This window comes from Rattus rattus, chromosome 12 (genome assembly GCF_011064425.1).
Source record: "Rattus rattus isolate New Zealand chromosome 12, Rrattus_CSIRO_v1, whole genome shotgun sequence".
NCBI classification, from domain to species: domain Eukaryota; kingdom Metazoa; phylum Chordata; class Mammalia; order Rodentia; family Muridae; genus Rattus; species Rattus rattus.
The window spans coordinates 51,269,553-51,276,554 of record NC_046165.1 but is presented as its reverse complement, the minus strand read 5'-3'; positions in this window follow the sequence as shown (position 1 = coordinate 51,276,554).

The window sequence follows — 7,002 nt, the reverse complement described above, 5'->3', positions numbered from 1 at the left end:
AAATTCATATACATATGAACACCTGATTTTTGACAGAGAAACCAGAAATATACAATGAAAAAAGGAAAGCATTTTTCACAAATGGTATTGATCTAACCGGATATTGGCATGTAGAAGAATAAAAATAGATCCATATCTATCACCCTGTGCAAAACTCAAGTTCATGTGGATCAAAGACCTCCACATAAAACCAGATACACTGAAGAGAAAGTGGGGAATAGCTTTGAACACATGATACAGGAGAGGACTTTTGAGCAGAACATTGATAACCCAGACGCTAAGATCTACAATTAATAAATGGGACCTCATGAAACTGAAAAGCTTCTATTAGGCAAAGGACACTGTCAACAGGACAAAACAGCAGCCTATGAAATGGGAAAAAAGATCTTCACTCAATTCCAAATGCGACAAAGGGCTAATTTTCAAACTATATAAAGAACTATAGAAACTAGATCTCAAAACCCAAATAATCCAATTTTAAGGTGAGGTACAAATCTAAACAGAGAATTCTCAATACAGGGATCCCAAATGGCTGAGAAACATTTAAATAAATGTTCAACATCCTTAGCTATCAAATCAAAACTACTTTGAGATTCCACTTTCACCTGTCAGAATGACTAAGATGAATAACGCAAGTGACAGCTCATGCTGACAAGATATGGAAGAAGGGGCACAGCCCTCTACTGCTGGTGGTGGGCAAACTTGTACAGGCACTATGAAAATCAATATGGCGGGTCCTAAGACATCAACTCCATCTACCTCAAGACCCAGCTATACCACCCTTAGGCACATACCCAAAAGGATGTTCCATCCTATCACAAGGACACTTGCCCAACCATGTTCACTGTTGCTCTATTCATAATAGCCAGAAACTGGAAACAACCTAGGTATCCCTCAACTGAAAGATTAAAAAAGTAGTACATTTACACAATGGACTGTTACTTAGCTATTAAAAAAATAAAGAGGTCATGAAATTAATAGACAAATGGATGGAACTAGAAAAAAGCATCCTGAGTGAGGTAACCCAGACCCTCACTGATAAGTGACTATTAGCCATTAAATAAATGATAAGCTACAATTCATAGGCCCAGAGAGGTTAAGTAAAGCGAAGGGCTCTAGGGGAAAGTGTGGATCTCCTGGGGGAGGGGAAACAGAAGGGATGTTGCAGATGGACTTGGGGCAGATGGGGATGGGAGCCATAGGGATGAGGTAAGTGGTGGGTAATGGGATGGAAAAGGGGAGTGCAGAGGAGATGGCTAGAATCAGAGGGGGAGGGGGAAACCTAGTGCTGTGGAAACTTCTTGGAATCTATGAGGGCGATCCTAGTGATGACGCCTACTAATGAGGGATACAGAATCTGAACTGGCCATCTTTTGTAGCCAGGAAAACTCCCAGTGGCAATACTGGGATGTATTCAGTTGTTTTGTTGGCCAAGAAGGTCCTATGATAATCTTCAAACAACCTAGGGTGATGTTAGGACAGAGGGTTGCTCTCTGAAAACTGACAGCAGGGCCCCATTGCTAAGGACAACATCCACACAGCTCATTGAATGTGGAGAGGTCAAGCTGGCGCAGGTATGGACCCTTTAATCCTAAATCCTATTCTCTTTTGTTCAAGGAAGGCATACTGCCAACTACTCAAAGAGAAACTTGACAGCAGACCAGCCACAAAACCTTTGACCCACAATCTGTCTTGACTGCAAGATACGCTGGGACAGCGATGGTGCAAAACTTCCGGGAGTGGACAACCAATGACCGATTTAACTTGAGTCCTAACACTGCTTGGATAGGCCAGAGACTAGGGTCAGTGTCCTGTCCAGGTGTTATCAGAGAGGCTTCTTCCTGCAGTAGATGGGAGCAGATGCAGAGACCCACAGTCAGACATTATGGAGAGACAAGAATCTAAATTGGAGGCCTCCATTGAGTCCCTCCTCTCAGAGCTTGGGAAATCTTGTGGAAGAGTGGGCAGAAAGATTGTAGGAGTCAGAGGAGACCAGGATAACACGGTTCACTGAATTTACTAATCAGGGCTCACATGGGCTCACAGAGACTGCAGGAGCAAGCATGGGGACTGCTGGGGTCAGTACCAGGTCCTCTGTGTGTATGCTGTGGCTATTAGCTTGGTGGGTTTTTTGCAGGACTCCTAATGGCTGGAGTGCGTGTGTCTTTGACTCATTTGCCTGCCACTGAGACTCTCTCCATCCTGTTGGGTTGCCTTGATCAGCCTAGGTATAAGGGCTTTGCTCTGTCTTACTGTATTTTGTTTTGTTGTGTTTGGTTACTGTCTCTTAGAGACTTGCTCTTTTCTGAACGGGGTTTAGATCAGGGAGGTAGGGGGAGGGGAGGGGAGGCAGAGATGATATGATCTGAGGCAGGGAAAACTGAGCAGGATATACTATATGAGAGAAGAATTTCTTTTCTTTTCTTTTCTTTTTTTAAAGAGACCCAGTACAAAAATTAATTCATTCAGACAGTAATTTTTATAATGAATTTTGATCATATACATCCCATAACTTCTACTGAACCCCTTCCTCTTCTCAAATATTTCCCTCCTTCTTTCATGTCTTTGGGTGTTTGTGTTAACTCAAAATGTTAGTCTGCCACATTCATTAAGACGAGACCAGATCTACCAGATCTATACGTGGGCCAAAATACCCAAACACAAGTCAGCATAACAACATTTCACAATTCATCTAGAGAGTGCTAGCTTCAAAATATACTTTAAATATGGGCTATATAAAATTTACCCTTATAAACACCATTTGCTCCTACAATGCATACTTAAACATATCTGATTTAAAAGGACATTTCACTGAGCATTGTCAGGGGAAGATAAAATGAACTAAACTAATGTTTCCATCTTGCTCCTGCTTAAGACTCAGAAATGAGAAGTCCTAACTGCAGAATTCAGGCTCTGTGTGTCCAGGGTCAGTAACCCGGGTGTAGCAAGGGGTCCTGAGTGTGTCTGTAGGAATCCTTTCCTTCAGCTAAAACTGAAAGTGGTGATCAGAACATCGACTTCAGGACAGCTACAGATGACCACAGGACCGCCCCCTTCCATCACCTTACTGCAGTTTATGTCTCACCAGGCAGCCTGCTATAGGCTGTTGGTGCAAAGAGAAGACAGGGAGAAGACAGAAGGTAAACATTTTTAGGCAAGACAACCAATAAATCTACAGATCTGGAAACAGAATCAATGTTAGTCATTTAAAACATGTATTGCACAAATTCGCAGTCATTTCTTGGAAATTCCTTTGTGTAGCAATTCCAAATGTATTTTTTTATTTTTTTTCCATTTTTTAAAAATTGGATATTTCTTTTTTTTTCCGGTTTCCGGGCAAACATCCCCCTCCCCTCTCCCCTTCCTTATGGGTGTTCCCCTCCCAACCCTCCCCCCATTGCCGCCCTCCCCCCAACAGTCTAGTTCACTGGGGGTTCAGTCTTAGCAGGACCCAGGGCTTCCCCTTCCACTGGTGCTCTTACTAGGATATTCATTGCTACCTATGAGGTCAGAGTCCAGGGTCAGTCCATGTATAGTCTTTAGGTAGTGGCTTAGTCCCTGGAAGCTCTGGTTGCTTGGCATTGTTGTACATATGGGGTCTCAAGCCCTTCAAGCTCTTCCAGTTCTTTCTCTGATTCCTTCAACAGGGTCCTATTCTCAGTTCAGTGGTTTGCTGCTGGCATTCGCCTCTGTATTTGCTGTATTCTGGCTGTGTCTCTCAGGAGCGATCTACATCCGGCTCCTGTCGGTCTGCACTTCTTTGCTTCATCCATCTTGTCTAATTGGGTGGCTGTGTATGTATGGGCCACATGGGGGCAGGCTCTGAATGGGTGTTCCTTCAGTCTCTGTTTTAATCTTTGCCTCTCCTTCCCTGCCAAGAGTATTCTTGTTCCCCTTTTAAAGAAGGAGTGAAGCATTCACATTTTGATCATCCGTCTTGAGTTTCATTTGTTCTAGGGATCTAGGGTAATTCAAGCATTTGGGCTAATAGCCACTTATCAATGAGTGAATACCATGTATGTCTTTCTGTGATTGGGTTAGCTCACTCAGGATGATATTTTCCAGTTCCAACCATTTGCCTACGAATTTCATAAACTCGTTGTTTTTGATAGCTGAGTAATATTCCATTGTGTAGATGAACCACATTTTCTGTATCCATTCCTCTATTGAAGGGTCCTGGGTTCTTTCCAGCTTCTGGCTATTATAAATAAGGCTGCGATGAACATAGTGGAGCACGTGTCTTTTTTTATATGTTGGGGCATCTTTTGGGTATATGCCCAAGAGAGGTATAGCTGGATCCTCAGGCAGTTCAATGTCCAATTTTCTGAGGAACCTCCAGACTGATTTCCAGAATGGTTGTACCAGTCTGCAATCCCACCAACAATGGAGGAGTGTTCCTCTTTCTCCACATCCTCGCCAGCATCTGCTGTCACCTGAGTTTTTTGAATTGATATTTCTTATTTACATTTCAAATGTTATTCTCTTTCCCAGTTTCCTGTCCATCAGCCCCCTAACCCCTTCCCCTCCCCATCCACCCCCCCTTAGGACCCCCTCCTGACATTCCCCTACACTGGGAGTCCAACCTTGGTAGGACCAAGGGCTTCTCCTTCCATTGGTGCCCAACATGGCCATCCTCTGCTACATATGCAGTTGGAGCCCAGGGTCAGTCCATGTATATAGTCTTTGGGTAGTGGTTTAGTCCCTGGGAGTTCTGGTTGGTTGGCATTGCCAAATGTATTTTAAATGGAGATTTGGATTGGGAAATTCACACTCTATTGTTTCTTCTTTTTCTTTGAATGGTTAGTTGCGTGAGTTGATTAAAACTGGGCCCTTGTTCTTTGTGACTCCACAGGAAAGTACCACAGCACCACAGAGTAGATGAATTTTATTTCTCTATTACTTCTCTTCATTGCTTAAAAAAAAAAAACAAAACAAAAAACAAACAAACAAAAAACCCAAACAAAAAAAAACAACAATAAAAAACATGTAATTGTCATACACTTATGTATGTATGTATGTATGTATGTACATATATATAAAGATGGAGTTCTGTACATCATTATAATAAACATCATTATAATATCATCATTATAATAAACAGTGTGCCCACTGGCTGTCCATTAAAATAGGCCTGGCTACTATGTCTATGAAATCCATAAAAACAATGGCTTCAAGGAGGCAGATGGCAATCTGTAATCACTGGAGACTTGGGTTCTTTCTAGAATGACTCTTTGACATACATCTCCCATCTCCTGGTCTCTAGATCTAGCCTCCAAATCCAGAGTCTGACCAAAGAGGAGGAACAGGCCCGTCCCCAGCTCTAAGGACATCTTCAAGAAGTTGCTTACACCACCTCATGCTTACAGCTCCTTTTCCAGACATGGCCAGATGCCACAGGGGCAGCTGGGAAGCAGAACTTTTATTCTAGGTGGCTGGTACCCAGGAGGATACTGGGACTTCAATTACTGAGACTATAAGGATTGATGCTGCATTAGAACCAATTACTCCTGTGACACCACCTTCCTACCTTCCTGTTTCCCTTCCCAAATAAGAGAGTATGAATTTGATTCTGAAACAATGTCTGAGTCAGGGTTACTCTTGGGAGGAACCACTGCACCCAAAAAGGTCTCATGCATGGGTTCGTGGATGCAACCCTCTACAAGGATTCAGCTTCATTTCTTCCTTCCGTGTCACTGGATTGGTAAAGTACTCAGGCTTGCTCGAAAACTCCCACCAGCAAGACCTTCTATAATCTTACCAAACCATTAAACACACCCTTTCAAAGTCACCCTCCAATGCTGCTGAATTGGGATTCACTTTCCGTGCATGGACTAGCATGGATACAGTTTTGGTTTGTAGCATAGCCTTACCCAGACTACGGAATTGAGAAAGACTTCTTTAATGGACGAGATGCTGTGGCCGAACGTGCCAGATGGTATGGTCCAAAGGCATATTGCTGCCAATTGGTTTGTGTTGAAGCCTTGGTCCTCAGCCAGTGTTGCTACTGGGGGAGGTGGAGATTGGTTGGAGAAGGAAGACCATTGAGGGCGTGCCCTTGAAAGGTAAACTGGAGCCCAGGTTCCTTCCTTCTGAGGAAGCTTCCTGGCTGCATGAGTTTAGCAGCTTCCTCTGCTATGTGCCCACTTCCTTCATAGTTTTCCTTGCTGCAGGCTCAGACCAATAGATCCAGTCAACATTAGACCCAAACCTCCAAAACCATGAGCAAAAATCAAATATTTCCCCCATTTTAAGTTGTTTTCCAAGGTATTTGTCATAATAACAAAAATTGACTAGCAAGCTAGGCAATCAAAACAAAAGTCTAACTCCCATCTATTTTTAAAGATGAAGTCACTACTCCAGAACTGAACAATCAACACACTCTGGTCTCTGCTGAAGTGGAAAACGGATGATGTAGAGACACTGACCTATCAGATCTCGAAGGCCTCTCAGGTCTGGAGAGATGACTTTCTCATCCAAGGTGCTCATGTCCAGTTCTCAGTATCCATGTCAAGTATCTCACCACTGCCACTGTCACTAGGAGATCTGATGCCATCTTCTGGATTTCATGGAACTTGTATTCACAAGTGCACACTCACCTTCCACACACATACACGTACACACACAGGTACACATACGTGTAATTATACATATAATTAAAACTAAAATGAATAATTGAGAAGTTATATTCACAATTAAACCTACCTATAAATTAAGGCGTAAGTCCACATGTTAACCTTCTGATACTGTAGCAACAAGCCCAGATCAAATGATTGGAATTTTTGTGTTCTCATGAGATAATCTCTTGAGTTCCATTGAAATCTCTATTCACCACCTAAACATAGTGAAAGATTTAAAGGAAGTAAATACTCTCAACCAAAATCCTTTTTTTTCCAGAATTCATTTTATATCATTACTATCTGACCGTATCATGTCCAAGTTATGGCTCGGTTCCTCATTTCTGTAATACACTGTAGAAAGTGCTGAATTTAAAGAGACTCTGGT